The 24,849-nt window shown below is 38.5% G+C and overlaps 1 protein-coding gene across 7 annotated transcripts in view; it reads right to left on the reverse strand.

The window, feature by feature from the left end:
* The window catches only part of B3GALT1 (beta-1,3-galactosyltransferase 1), a 107,378-nt gene that overhangs the window by 5,490 nt on the left and 77,039 nt on the right, over positions 1-24,849 (reverse strand). For 3 of the 7 annotated variants that reach the window (XM_015634550.3, XM_015634548.3, XM_015634546.3), the window contains one exon: positions 5,969-6,041. The exons of 2 other annotated variants lie outside the window; for them this stretch is intronic. The gene's annotated coding sequence lies outside the window, so the exon portion shown is untranslated. Of the gene's footprint in view, positions 1-5,968; positions 6,042-10,186; positions 11,180-24,849 lie in introns of those variants that run through there. 2 more of the 7 variants (XM_015634545.3, XM_033516108.1) reach the window with 2 other exon arrangements.

The following is a 24,849-nucleotide window of genomic DNA, read 5'->3' on the forward strand; positions in this document are numbered from 1 at the left end:
CAATCTTTCCATGAGCAAACATGATGTGTGGACCATGTAAGATAAGTCACGATGGCAGCCTAGTGATGGTGGTACTTCACTGGCTGGCGTGCAGAGAGTTGCCTGCCTGGACAGGGTTCTGGAACTGGCAGCCTTACTCTGGACTGTCCCAGTCTTGCCTCCAGCATCAGGTAGTTTTGGGACTTTCCTGGATGGAGGGAATGTGCCAGCCCTGAACCTTCCATTGCTCTTGGCAATTTTTCTGGGAACCAGTTCTGTTTATCATCATTTTGTGGAAATGAGACAAGCTGCCTCAAGCCTGCCAGCTCAGTGCTGACTCCTCCAAGGCACATCAGTAGCTGGAGAGTGCCTGTAGGCTCTACCTTCCTGGTGTTACTTCAGAGCTAAAGGACAGTAGAAGCATACAACAGATGAGCTTTTTCCAAGAGTCTCTGAAATATTTACTTTGGATAGAACAAAATATATATTCAGATAAAAAGATAGAAGCCTTGTCTTAGAAATGTCCTCTCTGATTTCACACCACTGACATTGCAGTCAGACCACCCTCTAGGCAGGCCATCGGAATGAAAGGACTGTTAGGTACCCTGTGTCATTATTTCACACTGAGTTTTGAGAACAACAGAGAAACATCTGCTAAATCGATACAGACTGTAATCTCCTTATAAATTCTTATAGCTAGTACTGTCCTGCTAGTCTTCATTACACGCACTTTTAATTATTTAATGACCGGAACTAACATGCTGCTCTTCCCTTTGACAAAATAGGGTATTGTGAATTTTTTGCCTGTTTCAGAGCTTCATCACTTTCAATTGGTTTTGCCTTATAACTGGGGCAATTTAATGAGGTAGGGGTGATCTCCTTCATTACTTGTCACAGAACTCAGCATTTGCAATCTTTGCCCACCAAGCAGTAGCAGGAAATGTTTGGGAGCACTGTATTAAAGTAAGACCTTTAAATGCTCCACAGGGCTGCAGAACACAACAATCTTGGCAGGGCAGACACATCTACATCCTTGTAAATAAATATGGTTGTAATAAATAGATACACAGATGCTACTGTAATGTCCAAAGAGGGGAATGTATCCTGCTTTAACAAGCTGTTGTAATACAGTTCTGAGAAAGGCAAAACCCATCCCTGGTCTGGTAGGCTGGTTTTGTTTCTGGCTTCACTGTGAAGCTCTGCTAATGCTCCCACTGGAAATGCCAGTGAGGAAAACCACCAAGTGTAAAAAGCCATAATGTAATGAAGACACAAGAGTGTAAAGTCTAGAAAACTGTGTTAATAAAGAAAGAAACAGAGCAGTCGTGGATTGGAGCTATAGAGAGAGAGATATGTAGGTCAGTGTGTTTAATGGACTCCAGCTTTAAGGTCTCACAAATAAGTGTAGTATTCTGCATATGATGTATTATTTTAGGAAACTATATATTGCATTATCTAAAATGTATGATGTTCTACATATTTTCTTTCATAAGGATGGGTGCATTAGTTACCATGAACACTGTGCAGATATCTGAGGGGAAGGAAAATTGTAACCAATACCTCTTACAAACTGCAAAATTACATAAAATAGCTTTTCAGACCAGCAATGTCATGGCAATGTTATCCAATCTTGTGTGCTCTGAAAGGATTAGAAGCAACAAAAGCCTTACTCCATTTTGAAGAAAGATTCTGCGTTGTAGGGAATTTTTTTCTCAGTTATGAAATCTGTAGGTAGCTGTGAGGGATGAATGCTTCTTATATTGACCCTTGGACTGCTCTCCCTTGAAACAAATTTATCTTTTTCTGTTGTGTATCTGGTGGGGTTTTTTTTGTTTACTTTGCCTTTTAAAAAGAAAAATAAGAATTGAAATGGTTTGCTTTGGTTTGGAGTGTTTTACACCTGCCCTGTAGAATTTTTGAACAAAGTGCAGGTGAAGGGGAGGCTAAGAGATAGCAGGCTGTAGTTTTCCTGATGAGTGAAATTTTAAAGTTACTTATTTTTTAGGAAGATTGAGGGGAAGACCAAAATGAGAGCTCCCTCCTATTCCAGCTCTTAATAAATAAAAATTGGTAAAGATGTAAAAAATAATGTTCATATTCCTTCTTTACTTGAGCTTTATGCTATACATGGTGAAGGGATTTGAAACAAAAGAGCATAAGCAAAATTGGCAAATATTGTAAATGCCATACCAAATTAGTTGAGAACTCTTGGTCTGCAATTTAGGTGAGATTATTTTTGCCTCCAGGACTGATCTCGCTTCCTCTTTGTAGTATCACAGAGGGTTTGGATAAATAGCTATGTTGTGTATTTTTTTTGGCCACAGGGCAAATGCTCCTTCAGATAATTTCTGGTAACAGTGGCCCTGCCCAGCAATTTCAATAACGTGTAGCTAGCATGAGCAAGAAAATACATAGCTTGATTAGGCACAGAAATATGAACTAAGCAGTGAAATACTTACTTTGTAATGTTTTAGCAGCCAAGAATTTCAGAGGTTGCCAAATTCTATTATTAAAGATGATGCTAATTAATCAAGATCCTAAACAAGCACCTAACTCATGATTAGCTGCAACACAGGAATAATTCTAGGAATTTTGCAAAATTATTCATAGTACCAAAGTCTGTGACAGCAAACCTTTTTGTTGTCATGTGTTGTGACCTGAAACAAATTTACGGTCTTGTGGGACTTGTATATCAAGGATGTGAATTATAAGGAATGAAATCAGTGTAAAATTAATGTAGTCAAATTATAATGAATTAAAAATGGTGTGTTAATTACTCATTTGGAAAAGAGGAGGAATAAAGCATGTGAACTAAGATCACTGTGATCAGAATAATGACTGAAAGCACTTCAATGCCCACATTACTTTCTTTAGCAGTTTTCCCAGAATATTTTTAACCACATCAATAGTAAATATTTCGAAAGTTGCCTTCAATATTGAAGTGTGTAGCAAATTCATTTATATATTGTGTTTTAGTCCTGATGATGGATTCAGTATACAAACTCATACAAGTAAGGATGACTTCTTTTTTCAGTTGTGCTATCATCTTTAATTTGGTGTTGAAGTTCGAAGACCTTCTAACCGGGAGGATATGGCATGTCACAGGGAGAGTGGAAAGCTTTTATCAGCTTTGGATTTTGTCTGTTGGAATAAACTGTATCACATTTGGGGACAATTACATCGGCAAAGGAAGTGGTTTCCTCCTTTCCTTTCTTCTTTGGACTGAAAGAAAGCTTTCTAGCAGGGCATTAGCAATGTTTAAGCTCTTGGATCCTTGTTTTTAAAATTATTTTAATTCAGTCTGTCCCTTTTACAAACCTGGTAGTCATACTATAAGTAATAAAAGGCTCAAGCATTGAGGATAGACAGTTGCAAAAAGCAAATGTTTAGTATTGTGTTTCCATACTGTGCCATGAAGTTGTGCATGTTAATTGCACTATTCACGGCTCATGCTGTGCAAGCCAGAGAAGCCACCCATTCAGAGCACAGAAAGCTGTGCTGTGGAACTTCTGTAAGTAATTGTCTTGAAGAGGACTGTATTTGCAGCAAACCTTTTATGAGCTGACTGCACATCAAGAATAATCCTCTAGATAATGAGCACATTTGAGAATCTTGTTAACTGTTCATGGGCAATTTTCAGGCAGACACCAAATGAGTTCAGCAAACATTACTCATCAACAGCAATATTTTGTCAATATTTTGGAATGCTGCTGTCTCTGCTGAGAGGCTGTTGATCTTTCTTTTAAGAAAGCCTGTCCTATTTAAGTGCAGTTGCATTAATGTGTCTGGATCACAGTGGATGCCCGTGATTGAAGCCACAGCCCTTGAAGCCTGGCTGGTTGTCACAGTTGTAATCCATGCTGTGTCACTACTGCTGAGGGAGGTGCTGAGTGCAGGCAGTCAGGATGCTGAGTCCTGGGCATGACCCTGGGAGAGAAGCCAAGGGAGATCACAGGTGCTCATCCTGACACCCTGGAGTCTGTTAGGCAGAGCACAACTGAGTCAAATTAACACTGTGCATCTCTGGAAAATGTACCTTTTCCTTTCCCTGAAAAAAAGAGGGAATGTAGCTGCTAAATTACTTAGTAAATGTAAATCTCTTCTCATTTTCCCTGAAGAGAAATTTTTGTAAATTTTCTATGATCATGGCTTTTATCTGTATGTAGACCAAGATGCTGAAATGTCTTCACCATTTATGAAATCCTTAAATTACCTAAGGAAAAGTCTGTGATTATTACCAAATCTTGTTGAGAAGATAATTATACTGAACATTAAGAACACATCTACATGGAAAAGTGGGGATCTGTTATGTTCTAGGCTGTATGTTTTCATAGTAATTTCTGGAGGAAATTTTCAACAGATGGCACAGGTGATTTAGCAGAAAATTGCAACCTCCTTTCTGGGAACTTCATTTAAAGTTTCTTAAATATTCTGAATGCATATTCTGCCTGGGTGTAATGGATCTGTAACCAAATCAGTGGTGCTTCTTTTCTATAACATTGTGGAAAGGGGCTGTAACAGATGCAGAAGCCACAGTCTTGGGCTGAAGGGAGGAAAGTACAAGCATTCATATCAGGTCCACGTTTTTTAGAAAAATAAATTCTTTTCTTTAGAAGGGTCATAGCTGTCATATGTTAAAAGGAGCTGGTGTCCCTTCTCTTCCTCAAAAATAGGGAGGACAAATATTTTCTGAATCATCCCTTGTTCACATATATTGATGACAGGGTTTGCCCTAGGCAGCACCTGGATGTGGAAGTGCACATTTCATGCTAACGGTTCTCTTTTCATGGGTACTGATTTGCAGATAGATTTTATTGTAGTTCATCATTAAATTGAAGAATTGATCTCTGGAAATAAGTGTGGTATTTATAAATAATTTTTCAATATTTACTACCTGCTCCTAAAGTGAACAAAAGGAAAGAATGTACTGTCCCTTAGGGAATCTTACCAAAAGCTTCTATAGGGAAAATGAATTGTCAGCTAATGTGCCTGTGCAACTGAAACTTCCCTATGCTTTAAAGAGCTACTGTAGTCTTTTAAGAGTTAAATGTTGTCTCTATCAAAGTAAATCTGCTTGAGTGACTTCTCTGTATTTTCCACTTTAGATTTTTTCAGTGAACCTGTCTCTATAAAAACAGGATTTTCTCTTTGTTTTGAAGAAGTGCTGAAACAGCCCACATAAAACAACTAAGTGTCAATTTCATTGCTTTTTTTCTCATGTTTAAGAACAAATCATGTGACTTTTTTTTCTCAGCAAAATAATTTACAAGTTAGAAAAGTAAACAGTGTCCACCATGACTAAGCTGTTAAGTAAAATTTTCAGTTGTTGACAATGAAACTGTTGAAAAAAATATTTAGAAATATTTTGATTAACAAAACCACCATATTTACCATAACTGAGGGGAATGGAATACATCACTTATTAGGAAATGGAGCTTAGCATGAAGGACCGTTCCTTGGCTGTCATTGTATAGAGGTGGGATGTCAGTGTTGGTTTGAGCAGCTTTTCTCTCTGGCTTGGTTTGTGCATCAGGAGTATTATAGCTATAATTTCCCCTTCAAGTTTTGCAAAGTATGATTTTGTAAAATTTCATATTCACTGAATATTGAATATCATTGAAATGGGATTTTATCCCATTTGGCACATCTCGACATTACATTTTCAGTAGCCCTCTTACTGTTTTGGTCATATTTTAAACCCAAGTTTCTCTGTCATAAACATATGATGACTGTGACCACTTAGTCACTGGTGGTATCACACAGCTGATTCCACATGGAGGGAGATGAAAGGATGAAAGGACAGACCTGGCAGACACAAGGACTGTCTGTACAATGGATTTCTTAAGTTTTAGCAAATCAGCTGTGCTTGGTCAGATACTAATCTAGAATAGTTATAAGCTACGCCTTATCAACTCAAAATAATACTAGAACTCGAGACATGCCAGTCAGGTGTTTTGTCTTGCTGTAATGCTGATTGCAAGTGATTTACCTGGAGCCAGTGCATGGGAGTTTCGCTGCTGTCTTTAGTAGAAGGCGTTTTAAGCATGTATCATTTACACTAACTAAAAGGGAGAGAAAAGAAATTAGAAACAGAAAGTGAAAGAGCAGAATATTTTAAAGCAGAAATATTATAATTTTCTTTATCTTTACTTTTAAATCACCCATGAGATGTCAAGGGCCATATCTGTGCATTTTTCCCCATGAATGCTTTTCAGAAACAAATTTAAAAAGCACTTTGTGGTTTCATGTTGTGATAGGTGATTTGTGATTGCATCAATCATGTCCTGTTACATCAGTAATGTGTAAATTGCATCTCAGTATGGTTATAAACTGATGCAAATAACATATTTCACTTTGGGTTACCGTAGCTGCAACTGCTATTTTTTTTAGCTGTTGTGCTGTGTTCTAGTGTGAAATCTCACAGCAAGATTCCTTAGCTCATGTCACCACCGAATTGTTTACATTTAGTGAAAGTTCAGGACAAGAAAAAAAGAAAACAAGCTTTCAGTTTAAAAAAAAAAAAATTCAAGGGGGAAAGCCTTTAGAACTGCTTTGATATAGAATTTTTATTACTCGTGAAACAATTGCACAGAATTTAAGAGTCCATATCTTTAATTAGCTTTGAGTAATAGTGTTTGAAATCAAGTGTACTGCTGTTTTTGTCTTAGCCTTCTTAAATGTTACTACTATGTTTCCTTTGCATTTACAGTGATGCCTGTGAAACTGTGGTCTGAGTTTTGACACCAAGAATAGATGACAGTGGCTTTGATTATATAAATACCTACCCTAGTGGCAGTGCTTTTCTCACTTAATCTTTGTCAAAAAAGGAGGAGTAACAATTATGTGAAGACCAGAACATCTGAAATCACAGTGTCTGTGGTGATCATAACTCATCAAACTGGATAATGAATCTATTTTCAATAATTCACATGCTCTTGTGGGCACTGAAAATAAAATACAGTTAAAGCTTTTGGATTTACTGGGAAAAATCCTAAAATAGTTTTGAGTTTGCCCATTAAGGTATCAGTCATGATGCTTGAGGAACTTGGATTTTAACTTCATCAAAACTGGGGCTGCTTCAGCCTGGAAACAGCTATATATAAATAAATTGTAATAAGCTCATATTTATAGTCAGTAACTGGAAGAATTCCCCAATATCTCAGCCATATGTGTACAATACCTATGTTTATTGTAATTATGTATCTTTACATGTGATTGTTGGAGAGATACTTCTTTTTAAGGCTGAAAAGTAGCTAGAATTCATGTTATTTTCACATTTCTTCCACAGCAGTGAGACTAGAAAATTTTGTAACTAGTGAATTTAGCTGACCATATAATAGCATAGATTCAACTTCTCTGTTTAAGGAAAAGGTTAGGTATTATCAGATGCCCAAAAAAATTGTTGGATACTGTGACACTGTGTCTATGTGGGCTTTTTTCTTTCTTTTCCCTGTACAGTTTTTTTCATCTTTACATTACAGTAATTAATGAGAAGCTGTGTTGTAAATCATCTGTCCCCATGAGCTGTTTGTAAAGTCAAGCTTCAGGTTTCTAATTCCCATTGTGAAGTTGTGATAAATTTAACACAGGCTATTGCTTTTAAAATTGCATGTCTCTCACAGAATTGTAACTTTAAAAATCCACAACCAACAAATTACTTTTATCTTCAACAGACAAATTACTTATGCTCAGATATGTGAAAAATATTTCCTAGACATACATTTTTTTTTCTTCTTTTTGTCAGTTGATTAGTCATGATTGAGATCCCTCAGTTTATGGGGGCTCTCCTGGTCAGGGCTTTCTGAAAGCATTGTCTTAACTCTGGCAGAGATAAGCAGGTTCAGCTGGAACAGCAGGTGGGGCTGCCTGCAGCTGCCTGTGCCCCCTCCCCTCTGCTGGTCCCTGTTCCTTGCTCTTTGACTGAAGTGGAATTATTGCCTGGGATGTTGGCCCTAAATACCTGGAGTGGCACTTTCCTGCGGAAGCGCTGATGTGGCCACCAGCCAGCGTAGGTGCTCACAGACCCACTGACCTCAGTGCAGCTCAGGGCCAGCACTTCTGGCTCTTAGCTGTACATAATTGCCTTAGAGCAAAGAAACAGGTTTCTTTTCACTTTGTCATAACTAAATGATAGATGAGGTTTTTTCTCAAACTTAAATCAAAAACCTACTTTTATTGGGGATTGAACAAGAAAAATTTCTGCTGCAGACGAGGGAGCGTTGTTTTTGCAAAGCTGTTAACGTTTGAGAGCAAGCTAGCCTCAGACTCTTTCAGCTAGTAGATATGGAGCATTTCACAGACATGACCCCAGTCTATTTGTCAGCATTCAGTTTTCTGAAGCTTGCAGTTGAATAGATGGTTGAGCAATGTTACACTTAAACATTCACTCGACTCAAGAGGCCATATCTCTTGTGGCATGATTTTAAAATGGGCTCATAATAACCGGAGTTTTTTGGATGAATCAAATAAAGGAGTGCATGCTGTAGTTATTTGGTAAATATATATCCTGGTGAATCCATGGGAGGGAAACTATCCTCATTCTTCCATGGTATTTCAAAAGTGCAGCAAATTGTGTCTTCACCTGAGACACAAGTTTGAAAACAGGCTGCTTGGTATCATAAATGGGTTGCTGTCTCCTTAGCAAAAGTGAAAACCCATTCTGGGTTATCAGCTATGGCTATCTAGTCCATCCTCTTGCTCAAAAAACTGTTTAATTTTCCTGTATCTCCTTTACATAACAGTTCCTTTATGGAACTGTATCTCCTTTACAAAAGTTGTGAAAACTGTGTATTAATATCAGTGAAAGAAACTTGGTGTCTCTGTAGAAAGCAATCAGTTAACAGCTTGTCCATTTGTGCTCAGATGAGAATTTAACCTGACTTCTATGAGGATTGCTAAAAGCAAAGATTGAGGAATTTTTCTTGCAAAGTGTTATTGATGAATAATTTGTAAGAATTTCTTTATTAATAACTCTCATATCCCAGCTGGGCAGAATATAACTGATAATATTAGGTATCTGGTAAAGCAGCAGGAAGGTAACTAGGAAATTAGCTAAACAAACTTCTTCCTAATGTTTGTGCATATATACTTGTCTGTCTGGCAGTAAATGTAACAGGGGCCATTTCTGTGGGCTCATTGTGCTGGTAGCACATTCTGCTTTCTCTTTATCGTATCATGACTAAGGAAGCATAATCAGAACTTCCCAGAATAATTGGAAACTCTTCAGTTGGCTTCTCCACCTGTAATTGCATTGTCTGTAGTGGGCTGATGTATGAAGACTCATTTGTCCATACTAAAGGATTTCTCAAAACAAAGGCAAAGAACTGTTATATAAAAGATGACCTCGAGCATATACAGGATTGAAAAACAAGGAGAACAGTCTTGCTCCTCTGTGTTGACTCTTACTGAACCTCTGCTGTGGCATGGGTAAAGTGTGTGGCTACAGGACTGCTCCAGAGAGATTATGCAGCATCTTGTACACAGTGTTGCTCAGTGTTTTCTGTTCTAGCTCCTGGCCCTGCACGCGACACCCCAAGAGCTACACCATGTGTCTGACAGCATTGTCCAAATGCTTCTTATCCAAGAATCATAGCATTGGTGCTATGAACACTTCCCTGGAGAGTATGTTCCAGTGCTCAGTCACCCTCTGGGTAAAATAACCTTTTCTTGATACCTAAACCTCCCCTGACTCAGTTTCATGCCCTTGGGTCCTGTCACTGGTCCCGAGAGTGAAGAAACTGATGTTTGCCCCTCCAGCTCCCCTTGTGAGGGTGTTGAACACCACAATGAGGTTTCTCTGCTTTGGTGTCTTGTGCCTTGATTCTGATGCAGCTCAACAGACTAAATTGTCCTTGTATCACCCACTTTTCTTTGGGATGTGTTGGCGCCTGCTAGGATAGGAATGTAATGCACTACTGACAGAAATCAACTTTGTGAAGCAATGAACAATAAATATGTTCTGTCAGTATGCCCAAGGGAGTCATATGAAACCTTAGTTATCCATGTGTTCGAGGCCAAGCCTAAAGGAAAAAGAGGATACATGAATATACAGTGTAAAAATATAGATTACTTCCCTTCACTCTCCATCTGTGGACCTTCAAGAACTCTATAAACACAAGCTCGCTGAGCAGCTGTATACCCCAAGGAGGCAGATAATACAGTAATAAAATATGCCAAGCACTTTTAGGGTCCAAATCTTGATACATACCTCAGGGTTGAAAGAATTAAATAGAGTAGTTTTAACAGAGAGACATTCTTCTGGGAGGCTTTTATAGAAGCAGCATAAGATCAAACTCTCCTTTTGATAATTTTCCAGACTTCAGGGGTGCTTAGTCTGAGCAGAATCAGAAGAGATAGCTATATAAATAATGTGAACCTGGACCTCTGGAGGAAGGTGTTTGGCTTGTAAGGTGGCTGGAAACAACAGGGATTCTCCTGAGCTTGTTTTAACTCTTGTCTAGGGCTCCCTCAACATCCTAAACCCTTTTCTCACTTTTAGCAGTCTCCTTTCAGCATTATTTTAATCTGAAAGATCTCTTGAACAAAACAGATTTTTAAAGCAGTCTGCAATCTTCGGTTCCATTTATTTCCTGGCTACTCTGATATCAAAGGCAACATGAAGCAAAAGTGAAGAGAAATGCAGTAAAGCAGCTGTCAGGCCAACTGTTGTGGGATCACACAGGCTGCAGAAGGAGCCCTGCTTTGCTGTGTGACCAAGCGCTCAACGTGGGACAATGTTCCATGACACAGCCAGGGTCTGTCTCCTCTGGCACTCTCTCCTTCAAGGAAGAAGGTGTGCTCAGGTTCATTCTCCTCATGTGGAAAAAGACAGGAAATGTGACAATTGATGCAAACATCAGTAATGCTTTGTCCTGCTGCTTGGGAGAAAAGGATTGAGATCCTGGCACTCTCAGGAAAGCGGGGCAAGAGCTGCTGGAGAGGCAGGTGGTGTCTGGCTAAACCCTCCTGGGTACACAGAGGAAGACAGGCAGTCCTGCCTGGATTGCAAAGTGAAGCCTCCCCGTAGGGAATGGCTCAAGGTGAGAGGAAGACAAATGATCTAAGAGTGCAAAATTTCAATTTATTCTTTAAAATCCTTTCTTGCTAGATGTAATGAAGGGTAATGCCACAAAACAAAGGGATTTAAATATTTTTTTTTCCTTGTCCATGTGGTAACAATGTAACCAAAAGCTACCCCAGTATTTTTAATGAGAATTTCACTGCTTTGTTATTCTTTCTCATTCTTCCTTTGTGTTTTTCTTTGAAACTTCCTTTGTGTTTTTCTTTCTCCCTGTCTGTATAGCTCAGAGTGTACTTTGCAAAGATGCTGCCATCTGCCATTTACTTTCCTTTCTGAGCTGTGATCTTAGACATATATTTCACGGAAAAGGAAGTCAAGTGGTTGAGTTTATTTTCCTTTTGTGTGAACAACAATGCAAATAATTCCAAAGCCAGGCAGTAAGGCTGCCTGAAATGCCAACTTCAAATCACCTTTTCAGTGAGGCATTAATTCATTCTCTGAAAAATATGCTGGGTAAAAAATTCCGTTTCAATTCCTCCTCCTGTGCACTGGCTGGACTAATTAAATTCCATATAGCAAGTTTTTGAGATTAAGTCAAATAATTTTGTACTTTTTCTAGCCCTTATTCCAGATCATTTCCCTCTCAGCTCCTTGTAATACATGCCTCTTGCAGCAGACAGGAGAGCAGTGGCGGATGCTGCTGGACACATGGCAGGACTAAGGCTGCCTGTCCTTGGGGCAGCCTCTCACCTCCAGCCAGGACATGACCCTCCCAGAACTCAGGAACCCCTCGGTGGGCAAGGGGGATCAATGGTCCCCTCCTTAACAGGGAGAGTGACAGCAGGAGAAAGGGGCTCATCTTGCTCCTTCTCAACTATTCGTGCCTTGTCTTTGGAGAAGAGCACTTCAGGAGCTGAGAAAAATACTACGTGAGATCAAGCTGGAAGACATTTCTTTGCATCTGAGAAACTAGACTCAGTGTCTGTAAACCAGAACTGCCACAAAAATATCCATGCATTCATTAATACTTTATGATGATTTTTAGTCTGATCAGTTCCCTGGTCAGATGTGCCTCATGGTCACACAAAAACCTGGATCAGCACAGCCAAGGGCCATCCTTAGCTTGAAAAAAGAGAATGAGGCAAAATGGGCAGACCTGTTTTCATGACCACACTCCTTCCTTAAATGAGTGATAAAGAGCTGAGGGCCCCCCTTATTCCATTGGGAAATGTAGCAATAGCCCAGGATTTCCTTATACAAGAGTAGGACCAAGTACACAGTTCCTTTCCTCCTCTTGCATCAATTGCAAACAAGTAAAAAAACCAAAAAGCTTTTGCTTGCCTATTTAGGTTTAAATGTCAGTGATTACTGGAAAATTTTGGAAAACAATTCAAGGACTTGTTGAGAATTAAGAAAAATACTCTCCCTTTAAATTTTTTTTGTTTTCACAATACCAAGTGATCCCTTGGATCCTTTAACTCTCATGAGACCACTCTGAATTTAAACTGGAAACCTAATTAGATTTTAACAGGAAATCTGATCGTGCATCTAGCAGCATTAAGGGGCATGAATAGAATAGCATTTGAGAATGTGCTGCTATTTTGAAGATTGATGTGATTTTCTGATTTTGACAGAAAATAAAAACATAGTGAGAGGCTGTCATAAGCCTCTGAATCAGCCAGATTCTTATTAGAAGCCAAAGACATCTTGGCTCAGGTAGGCTATTCTCCCACACATGCCTTTGCCAAAACAGAGTGTATGCCGAGGCTTTTTTGCTGTTGGTTTTTTTTTTTCCCTCCAGATGGTGTAATGAGGGATAGACTGCTGGTTGCTTGCCAAGGGTTGTACAATATTGTGGCAAAATGCAATCCCAAGCTGCAGTTCTGAAGGGTAGCATATCAATCACTTACTCATCAGGTTCCTTTACTTCTTGCATGTGGGGTCAAACCTTTGTCATTGGGCCAAGCCTATTAACAAGTTTAGTCCAAATGTTTTGAGAGTGACACAATTTGGTATGTTTCCTCTCCAAATGTTGATTAAAGTGTCCACTGCTAGGAAGGTAAGAGCCAATATGCAGCTAATCCTTTTTAAAAATCTGTATCTCAAACCTAAATTGCTAGATCCCTCAGGTCAGCTAAAAATAATAGTGCCTGTGATTTTGCTCTATACACATCTAAAGTAAAAGCAAGAAGTTACTTGATGTCACAGATTATGTGCCTTTATGGTTGTGGTTTTAAACAGATTGAGATTTTTTAAGTTTTAAAAAATTTCTTGCACTTCAATGAAGTTATAATAATAAATAGAGCTAAAGATGAGGATTTTTTACTAAAGGGTGTGCTGTTTTTCGCCAGATGGATGATGCATACATCTTCCTTCTGTTGACATGCTTTTTCAAAATAAACCTGATATTAATTGCACCTTCACTGGGTAACACAATGGCAGAATGATCTACCTTCTGGCTGTCAGGTGTTTGAGGGGGATTACACACACACATCTAGGAACAAAGTTACCCCCTGAGAGTAACACATATGCACTATGAAGTCACTGTACTTGAGAAAACTTCAAGTCTAGATAGGGTTAGTGACCAAAACAGTCGAGGAAGTCAATCTGCCTCATCATCCTTTAGGTGTAACTTATTTTACACAAACCATTCTTGTTCTAGGTGTTCACTTGACCTTACAGCAATCCAGTATACCCAAAGTGATGGTGACATAAAATAAGTGCACGGGCAGTTATGATAATAAAAGCAATTTTAATATGGCAATATGCTGCCATTTTAATAAACTACTACAAGCAGTCTCTCCCTTGTAGCTGGAGAGGGCAGGGTTGGTATTGAATAGCATATTTGTAAAGATTTCAGAATGACGGCATGTATGAAAAACACATGTAAGAAAATTGCTTTACTATGAGTTATAAAACATAGGAAAAAGTTCTCCAGAAACCAAGATCAGTTTTTAAAAGTGACTTGACAAGCTAAGTATGAGAAAGCTTGCTCTCCAATTTAGGCTGTTTGGAAGAAGCATGGATGAGATTTTTAGTGTCATAGTGATATGACAACGGACAAAATCTACAATCACTCTTTAGGTTCCCAGTACACTGTATTTGGACCACCAAAATATTTTCTTCCTCAAGCAATAACAGATTATTATCCTGCTAGCAGGAAATAACCTGTACATTATATCTATATCTAGAACATATGGAACAAAAGCCATCAGATAGTATCATACATGAAAAATTGGTTGCCTTGCTCTAATAACAAAAAGTTTAGGCATAACATCTTTTAATTTGAGAAATGATGAAACCAGCAGTGGCAAGAATAACATTGCTATTTTCTTCAGGTAGATATATTAGATTGAGAGGTAGGTCATTTGTCAGCCACCCCTGTAGATAAAATGAAATGGCAGACAAAAACATCTGCTTAGTATCACAAAGCCAGAGACTGCAGCACAGTGTTCCGTGTCTGTATAAAAGATTACGTATTGTAAGGCTTCTACCTCTTTTTCTTTATACCTCTAGAGACACTGAAGAAGGCCTCAAATTTCAGCATGCTCTAGCATCTCAAGTTCTGGAGGGAGAGAGAGATTGCAGGGAGTTGTCTTATACAGCTGACATCTGTATCCTTGAATGCCATTCATAAATTAGACTCCTATCAAATAACAGTGCCCCTAGGCACCTGCTGCTTACAGACTGCCCTTCAGAGGGACTGAGCAATCTTCTGCAGCATGGATTAAGCATTTTACAGTGCTCATAAGAAACCAATCTGAAAAATAGGTACCAAACCAATTATATCACCTCTGTTGGTAGATCTCCTTCAAGTTTTTTCAAACTTGCTCTGTGCAGTTCTTTTTGCAGTATATTTTAGAAATTGTCTAGCTATAACTTTAAGTGATAGACACAGAAAAGAAATGTAGTGGGCCATTTAAATTCTGCCTTTCTTTGTTTGCCAGTTGATCTTGAGTGCCCACAGAGCCCATTAAACTCATTTTGCCATAGCCTTACTTTTGACATTTGAGATTAAATGCCAGGGTATGAAAGAATTTTTTAAGGACTTATTTTTTGTTTAAATACAGCATTGTCAGGACCACAGAACTGTAACAGCCTACTGTGGTGTATTATTTCAATCATTTCTTCTTGCCTAGGGAAAATATTTCTGATTAGCGTAGTTACTGTCCCTTTGTTAGAAGGTTTATACAAAATGCAGCAATGTTGCTGCAATTGAACTTAATAGGAGCTGTGAATGCTTGGTCCTGGCTTTTTCCTGTTGGCAGTGCTCCTCTTGTCTGATAAGCTACAAATCAGGATAGCTCCTTTACCAGAGCAGTGGTGAATTTGGTGCTACAACTCTACAGTAGAAGGTTTTTCAGTCCCAAAACAATGCTTTACACGTGGTCTTCTCACCCACCCAGTTGTTACTTGGTCTGAAAGAGATGGAGGCTGGAGACCCTGGGGTCTCCAGCTTTAGGGGCTGGTCCAAGAGTGCCCACCTGGACTGCCCTGCCCACAGCTGGCAGTGGGGGTGGGTTCAGAAGGAGGTCCAGAGCCTGTGTCTCATGGTTTTACCTCTCATGTTGGTTCTGGGGCAGCATCCCAGCACATCTGTGTTAAGGCCTGGGAATCTAATTCTGTGTCTTTCTACAAAATACCCAGGAAAGTCCATTAAATGAAACACGTTTTTCAGTGTTTTTTCATGGTCTGAAATGATCCAAAACTTTCAAGGGCAACACGTGGTAGAAGAGGTCTCATACGGTGTTTATATAATTGTGATTGTATGCAGCCTAATAATACACTTCCTGCTCTCCTGCTTGATGGAAGCTTTTTCTTCATGTCCACTGGCTATTAAGCAATTTAATGACCTGATGACTAAGAACAAGGTGATTGCAGAAATAGTCTCAGCCAGCTAAAAGTGAGCATGCATCTCTTTTGCTGCTCTACTTTCTGTCTAAATGGTGCATTTAATTATAGGCATCGCATTTGGGAAGACTTGTTTGGTTTGCAGCAGATACTTGACAATGTCATCTGGAGTTTTCTGTTACAGCAAAGACTTTGCCTGAGGGTTTTTCTGAACAATGTTGTATTTTGTATCTTACCCAGTGCACAAGAAAAGACCTTCAGGGGAGCAAACCCAGCCCAGGTTCAGCATCTATTGCTGAAGTCACCTGAAGTCACAGCTTGCATGCAGCTTGGAGTGCAGTGCTTTCTCGGTGCTTAAGAGAGGGGTTTTGGCCAAGATTGTGGCTGTCTTTCCTCTTACTTTTGTGAGGTTATTGCAGTCTGCCTGGGCCTCCCAGTGTCAATAGCATTTACACAAACCTTGTTGTCAGCTGTCACTTGAGGAAAGGTTCTTTGTTTTTGGTGCTCATTCATTCTCTCTGCTCCAGGTTTATGTGCACATACAGCTTCCAGTTACAATTTTGTTTTCTAAATTTATAAATGAGTGTCAAGCTTCTTGTACTACTGCTGTTGCTGTCATCTCTCTTTCATCTCTATTGGGATGGGTCTTGTGACATTTGCAAGCTTTTTGTTGCTTAGTCTCCTTCCTGAAGGATGCTCAAGACAGTATTAAATACTTCTGAAATGGCTCCATATTTTGTTTCTAGTATGTTTTTATTCCTCTGGTTTGTCTGTTTTTTTGTTTTTTAAAGTATTTTGAATAAAGCCTAGATTTGTTTGATAGATACAGTTGGAAAAAATAAAGTTGTTTACTGTGAACCCTGTCTTTCCCCATGGCAGCCTAGTTAACCACTGATGAGCAGCTACAGCTGTAGATTCCAAACATGAGAAATCCAGAATGTGTTCTGAGGAAAGGCTAATTTTCCAAGGATGATTTAGAAGTCCTGGTGTTGCCCTGGTTTTCTGTCTCTGATGTCTATAATTGGCCTGGGCAGTGCATGGCTGTTTGTATCTCATGCCATGCATGGCTTTATTTCTCTGGTAAAGGTTAACTGTTTAACTGATTAATTATCCAAAGCAAACTGACTTGATTTAGTAGTGGCATCTCTTGGATTTTGAGAAGATGCAGGACATTGACTTTATAAATGTAGCATCTGGCTTTTCCTATTTTATCATGTGATAACATTTAAAGAGCTTCTGGAATTTTAAATACCAGATGGGAATTTTTTATTCTCTGTATACTTTATTACGTCTAGTAAATACTGAAAGAAGTGGTGGCTGTCTCACAAATGTCCCAAATGACTGGGAATTTATTTCTGTTGCTACTTTTAGCATTCTCATTATCACCACTATCTCTTCACCACCCTAAGCCTTGTCCATGTCCAGCATATCTGCTTACTGCTTCTATAACACCTTTTTTAGGGGCAGGATGCTGCCTTCTTTTGTTGTCACAGGAGCTAAACTTAAGAGAAAATGGCAGATAGGAACTGGGCTGTGCCCAGATCAAGTTTCTAATGTTCTCAAGCATTTTAATATAAACACAATTACTATAATTTCTATTAGTATTTTTCAAAATTGAATTGAGGAAGACAGGCTTTTTATTGCTATATCCAGACACTTAAAAATAAAGACTCCTAATATATTCCTTAGTAGTGGTAAGCTCAGGAAGCATTCAAGGAGGACGAGAGTCACTGTAATGAGAATGAAGGTCTTGTCATCACTTATTTTATGTTTCTCTTGGAAAAGTTATTTTTCTGGGAGTGATTTTCCCTCCACTTTTCAAAAAGGAATATTAATAAAACTTGGAAATTTAATGTAGATTACGAAGATTTATATTTAAAAATTTAAAATCAATTTAATTGGGCAGTTCTGACCAAAACTGTCTTTTGTTTGGTTTCTTGATAAGAGAGTTTGGAGATAAAATGAACAGAACATTGCTTAAGTTGATGGATACAGTTTCAGATTTAGAATTCTTTTAAAACATCAAAATACCTCATTTTGCTCTTAAATGCTCTGATATCCAGTAATTATTTAAAAGTAGGAGTCTGTCTTATTTAGAATCAGTTAAAGTTGCATTATCCTTATTAGACACAGCTCTCACTGGAATCATCATGAACTTTGCTTCTGTGACTAGTATGAGACATTGACATTTTCAGGAGGCTCATGGTTATACTTCTACTTTGCTGTATCTTCTGTTCCAGTCCTTTATTGTGGCAGACCTATTGTCCAGTTTATTTTTGTTCCAAAAATCTATTGATTCTTTTTTTTTTTTTTTTTAAGAGAAAAGAAATAGAGAGGGAAAAAAAAAATCTCTGTATCAAAGGAAATGAATATTTGTGTCTCAGGGATTACTTAATTTTAAAAGTTCCTTAAAAAACTTCATTAAAACAAAACCTGAGATAAACTCTCAGTTGACTGTGATGTATAAATATCTGTATTTTGGCCCAATCTGTTTCAAGCAAGTCCATTAACAAAAACATAATGTATTTGACTATTACATTGGTAGAAAACAGCAATCAAATTAATTAGATGCTGAGTGTATTTAAACTGTAATTTCTCCTTTCAGTAGGTCATACAGTGAAATAATTTTTCCAGAGATCCCTCTCCCTGCCCTCTAACAACATTCTGGTTCTTGCTACTGTTAAAAGTTCTTACAGAAGAGCATGTGAGAATACAGCTTCATCTAACATCATAATTTCATATAAGAAGAGTTTGGAAAAGAAATTTCTCAATACTCTTGGGTACAAATCATGTGTTTAAAAGATACTTTTTAATGATACATTGAAGTTTTCTGTGTAGGACACCCTCAGTGTTCCAAGGATAAAAATTAATTGGTTGTCTGTCAAGCTAATCCCACAGGACCTAATCATCTCCATTTTTTGCTAATACTACGTTCTTCTCCAAAGGTGCTTCTTCTTTCAATTTTAATAAATGATTGCCATAATTAATTTAAACGTGGAGATTTGTTTGCAAGTTGCCCTTAGGCTGAAGTCTGTGGCATCTTTTTCAGGCCTCACTGGTGTTGCATACCTAAAATAACGTCTGTTCTTTTGTCTGCTATGTAATATCATCTCACAAACAGTGCTACCTCTCTCTACTAACTTAGGCTTACTTAGAAAATACACTAATTAGTTTCCATTATCCTTCTACTTTGCATATTTCCTTCTCTACTTATAGTTTGAAGTAATTTGCTTTGCTGGGCTTTGGTTTTTTTCATTGTGCTGTAGGCTTTTATGTTTGGGGATATAACTTAATAGGATCTGGTTTAATAAGATGCCGGCAGGTAGTACAGGACATACATAGTTGAAATAATTCTTCATAAATGCTTTAAATGCAAGTATATCTCCAGTACTTACTGTAAAGCATTTTATTTCAAATTTTCTATTTTGATCTAAAAGTTCCCTTTGCATTAGACTCTTGCTTATCCAGCCGTGTGAAATTAAGCACTGAAAGTTCTGCTGCTGCCAGGGGATCAAGGGGAGAAGTTGCCAGCTAAAAGTCTGACTGAGTGGTTTTAATTGCTATGTGTGACTGATTTGCCACATAGGACAGGTGTAATAGGACATTTATTCAATGTTTCCTAGCTTTCAGGTATCCCTGTCATGTCTAAACAAGGTGCCGACTTTGCTCTCATCATGTTTTGGGTTAGAATCTCAAACTTAAGCTAGTTTGAAACAAACAATTCTGTGAACTTTATGGTGATGATTAAAGACAAAAGAGGTTCTATCCTCTCCAGAACATTAATGACAGACCTGATAACATTTTCCATCCTAGAAATGAGGTTAAGCACTTTGAAAGCCAAGGCATATCAACAGAAGCAAAATTGAAGTTTTCAGAGCAGACTATCCAATCATCTCACATAGCAAGTGAATCACTGCACAGTGATTTTATAATGTGGAATGTTTTGAGTGCTATTGCAAACTTCATATCATCCTGAAGCATAAGCCACAATAGGTCTGCTATAGAAGTGACCCTATTAGGGACAGCTGAACAAGTGACAAATCTGCACACAGATTTCCAAATGAGGTGGTACAAATTCTGTGGGTAGCTGTGCTGTTTAAACCTTTCAGTTTTGTGAAATACCCATGAGGATGCTCATGTTGTTATTCCAGGCACAGATTACATCCAATCACTTCAGGATTTGAAAGCTTGTCTGGGAAAACATCAGAAAATGTAATTTATCGTGCATTTGCTGTACTGGTTGAATTGACACATATTTCCTCCTCCTACAGTCTTCTGGATCACTTTTTAAAATTTGGTCATGAATTTGGGTAGAGCAGTGCCAAGCAGTGCCACTCTTCCCACAATTGTGCTGATGTTTGCTATCTTTGTCAAAGGGGGATAGAACAATATTTATTTTTCCAAAATAAAGACCCACTTTAACAAATTACAACCTGTTTTTATACTTCAAACCAATCAGATCTATGCTGGAGCAAAATTCAGTGACCAGTCCTCACCAAACATCCCAGGTCACTAAGCCACTGGGTGCTTGGCTTTTTTAAGCCTTCTGATAAAGAAACAGTGACATTTCAGCATACATTATTTAAATCCAGGCTTGAGATGCAACTTCTCATGTTTTTAAAGTTTTCATATTTTTAAAATATTCCTCTTCATGGCCAGGTAATTTTGCAGAATAGCATGAAAGGATATGGCTGTATAGTTACTTGTTTTTACTTTCTAACTTGCCAGCAAAAAAGTGTCATTGCTTTTAGGATATAAAACTGTGCTGCAAAATTGGAGACTTGTGGAAGCTGTGGCATCTGTTTAGTGTTTCTCAGACAGATCTGGACTTCTGTTTCTACTTTGTGGCCAGCCATAACCATGTGGCTCCAGCACAGATGATGGACAGGGAAAGCTTAACGTTTGCCAGCAAAATACTGTTTTGGTTTAGCCATTTTGAGGTTGTGCCTGCAAGCTGACTTCTCCTTACTGTGACCTGCTTTATTCCTCCCAATTCTATCTAAGGAAAATGGGTTTAAATTCTGCATATGTTATCTAAAGCACTTTGAATGTTTGTTTCACATTGTCTTTGGAGCCTTACTGGAGCTGTTTTTAATCCTTTGTAAACATGGTTTAATAGAAAGCACAGAGAAGAGAACAAAGTAATCCAATCTCCATGAGGATTTGCATCAGTGATGTAGGATAGGCAAAGGACACATCCCCCAAAGCTGCAGATCCCCAGTTACATGACTCGCCTTGTGCATGCTGAAGCAGCAGGAGCTGTCAGGTCTGCAGCTGCCCTCTACATCACTGCTGTTGGCTCCCAGGGCAGAAGTTGTGTTTGCTTTGAGCCCCTCCTACAGTTTGATTTCCAAAGGGATCTTCACCCTGCAGTGTCTGAGAGACATGGTGGGTGGATCAGCTACTTCCTTGCTTCTCCTCACTCTCAGGCTGTGCCCGTGTTTGAAAGCACCAGTAAATAGATGTCTGTGTGGGGAAGGCAGAGGAATGTTCCCTTTAAGTGTCTTCCAGTTTTTCCATCACTGAAGGCTGACAGAGACTTCATTATTTATAATTACTGTAATTTTCTCTTGTTGAGCTATAATGCAAAATGCCTATGTGGGTATTTTTATACATTTACACTATTGTCTGGCAGTTGGGGACTTTGTAAAGATGTAACTTGTGAATTCTGGGTGATTTTATGAAGCCATTGTATCATGAATGCTGTGGGATGCATGTGACCCATGACAAGCTGTTGAGACAGAACAGGGCAGAGGGCTGGGTGAAGAGGAGGTGAGGTGGCTGCTCTTCAGAATGTGGGTGTGGGGATGTGAAAATTAAACCTCTAAAAATTGTCTAAAGAGCTTGGAGCAGTTATATCCTGTCACTGGAGTTGCAACAAGCAATTGTATTCATTATTTAGTATTCTAATATTTGAATAATATTCTTACAATATTTGAATGAATATTCTAACTTGAAACACTGTTTTATTGGTTAATTATATAGCATGCCTTTATGTGTTCTCTCTACACAGAAAATATTTCCAAAAAATGTCATAAGATTTCCAGTCCCTGATTTAAATTAAACAGGAGAACCTTAATGTGCTGTAGCCATCTTTTAACCTTGCAGCATAGCACTATGGTAGTGTTAATATTTTTTGTGAACTTGATAGTTTAGATCAGTACCAAATTAAAATGCTAACAAATGAAAAACACTAAAGAAGAACTCAGTAACACATCATGTGTTACAGCTTCTCCTTTGATGAAATTATCTTCTTGTTCTAATGTAGCAGGGTCAGCTTTACCTCTCACTCCAGAATGTCATCACATTGTAAATAGCACATACAGCATTCTGTAAACATACTGTAATTGCACTTAGACTTGACTTGTTCTCCTGCTCCATGTTTCACTGAAATCAATGAGGTTATGTGGATCAGTGAGAGCAAAATGTACTCCTTTCATTTAGACTAAAATGGCAAATTACAGCTGTGAATGCTTCTGGGAGCATAGTGGAAGTCACAATAAAATTTAAATATAATTTATCCATTGATCTGAAACAGGAAACTTTGAGTGCTCAGGAAAGTTGAGTGCTCAGGAAAATTGGAGTGACTAGTGTTGAATTTTGGTCCTGTTTCTTCATTGCATTTTCACCACCTCATTACAGCTCATTACAGAAATTGAGATCTGGTATTCCTTCTTACAAAAGAGGAAAGCAGCTTTTGTCTTGCTACTCAAATAAACATATTGGACTCACTCTTTACCGTAAGCAATTTTTAAAAAAATAAAATTGTAGGGAATAAAATTATTTTTGTAAGATTGTTTCTTTTTGAACACAGATATGTACTGAAATTAACAACATTTCATAATAAAATACCAGAACAGTGACTTTATCTTCATTATGATCGTGAATCATCATTATTTTAAATCTGAATGAAGAGGGGCTGTGATTTGCACAAGTCAGTACATGCTCATGCGCATCAGATGTACAACCAAGACTTGGCTGTTTCCTATCTCAGCTTTTCCTGTTCATACTATGGTGGTATTTTCTGCTGTGACACATTGAATAAAACGGAAGATTATATCCTCAGATTCTAACACCCAATCTAAGTGTGAAAAATCACTGACATGTAAGTTTTAAAGACCAGATTGTAGGATATCTACTAGCTTTTTTTATCTAGAAGTACAGAGCACTAGCAGCGTTTGTGATTTATCAGGCACTGCAAAGAACAGGCTGGTTTCTTAAACACACTACAACACTTGCCTGTCCTAGGCCAGAGCTGGTTCTTGGGCCGCTGCTGAATTTTCAGATTAGTGGGATAGATGCTGCATCCTCTGTGGGGACAGTGAGGTCAATGTCCTGATGATCAAGTGAGGAAGGCTTAGACAGCCTCTGAGAAGCACTGCTTGGTATGATGGGACAGGTGGTGCTCTGGGGCATGTGTGAGGGATAGCAAGTGAGGGGAGTCGTGCAATGAGGATTTTGTTTAGATCCAGAAATCTGGAGAGTGTGGTTTAAGGTACAACTTATGGTAAACTGAACTGAGATATGAAGATGAATTGGTGATGTGTCAAAAGTTACAGGGATTAATGTTGATTCTCAGTAGAAAGGCATGATTATCTGCTTTTCTTTATGTGTTTAGCTTGATGTAGAAAAAAGAAATTTAGTTCTAAATATCAGTGTAATATTTCTGCAGTAGTGAATATTGTGCATAGAGAAAACTGGACAGATCAACTGCACTGACTCACCTCTAGGTAAGTAACCACTATTAACACCACAGTGCAGGACCTCGCAGGGAGTGGCTGGGTGGGTAGCATTGACCCAGTTCTGCATTGTGTGAAAGTGGAACACAGTGTCCTTTGGGTCTAGTTGCTTTGTGCTGCACTCTCAGAAGCTGTGTGGAGCCTTCTGAATGCATGCTAGGGAACTATAGTTTTACATGGGCAACTTAGTTCCTTTTAAAAATTTGTAGAACAAATAAATGCCCCAAGCTATGGCTCGATTTTTCACCTCATAGAGACTAAAGGTAGGCTGGTTTAATGCATGAAAGGAAAATGTAGCTTTTTCTTGTAGCTTGGCCACAAGAAAAATAAGTTCTCTAATTGATTGGGTCAAGAGGACCTCAGGGACCTCTGTTTGGACGAAAACAGAATGTCATTTACATCAGAGATAGGAAATCTGATCTAACACAGCTTAAAAATATCATAACCCTCAGAGGTTGAAGTTAAAACTAAATTTAGAGGTAAATGTGAATAGCTTAAGCTGTGGAGGGCCAAACTTTGTATGCTCTAAGGCCATATTAATTCCCAAGCTGATAGACAGGCCAAACCACTTTAGTTATACTTTCCATGAAGAGCAGTTTTCTTAGGAAACTGTACTAAATGACGCCAGAATCTCTCACTGGCTCTTGTAGCTGATCCCTCTACTTAGCTGCCAAATCGGGCAGGCAGATAGGTAAAGTCAGGATCCAGAACTGATTTGTTGGCAATTTTTAGTTGAAATGAATATGAATTGGTGAGGACAGGTGAAGCAACGACAATAAAACCAGTCACATCTTCCTATACAATAGAGATTGAGGAAATCATGGTTTAAAGTTACAGTTTTCAGGGAATGCTCTTGCATTCTTTCAGCTGCATGTTGCTGAGGAAACTGAACAATATATTCTTTGTACACTAAGAGCAACCTGGAGTATTGTTGATAATATAAGCAAAAATCTAAAATCAGTTACTATGCCCATAATACCAAGTATTAAAGCCTTTTATGTCTCTCCTTCCCATACTAATGTTTACATATTTTTCCACAAATGGTCAGGTTCAGGCCCCCAGTAGGAGTCTCCTGGCAAGCAGAAACTGATGCAGCTCTTGCAGATGCTTGTAAACATCTAATGTTGGTCATGGGCTGTGGCAGGTGAGCAGGGTGGTTATGTATGCTGAGTTATAGTCTCCACTACTGATCTCGTGGGAGGACAACAGGCACCTGGAACAAATGGGTGCAAACTTCTGTGTTCCCAAGAGGGGGGGCAG

This window comes from Parus major, chromosome 7 (genome assembly GCF_001522545.3).
Source record: "Parus major isolate Abel chromosome 7, Parus_major1.1, whole genome shotgun sequence".
Lineage (NCBI taxonomy): Eukaryota > Metazoa > Chordata > Aves > Passeriformes > Paridae > Parus > Parus major.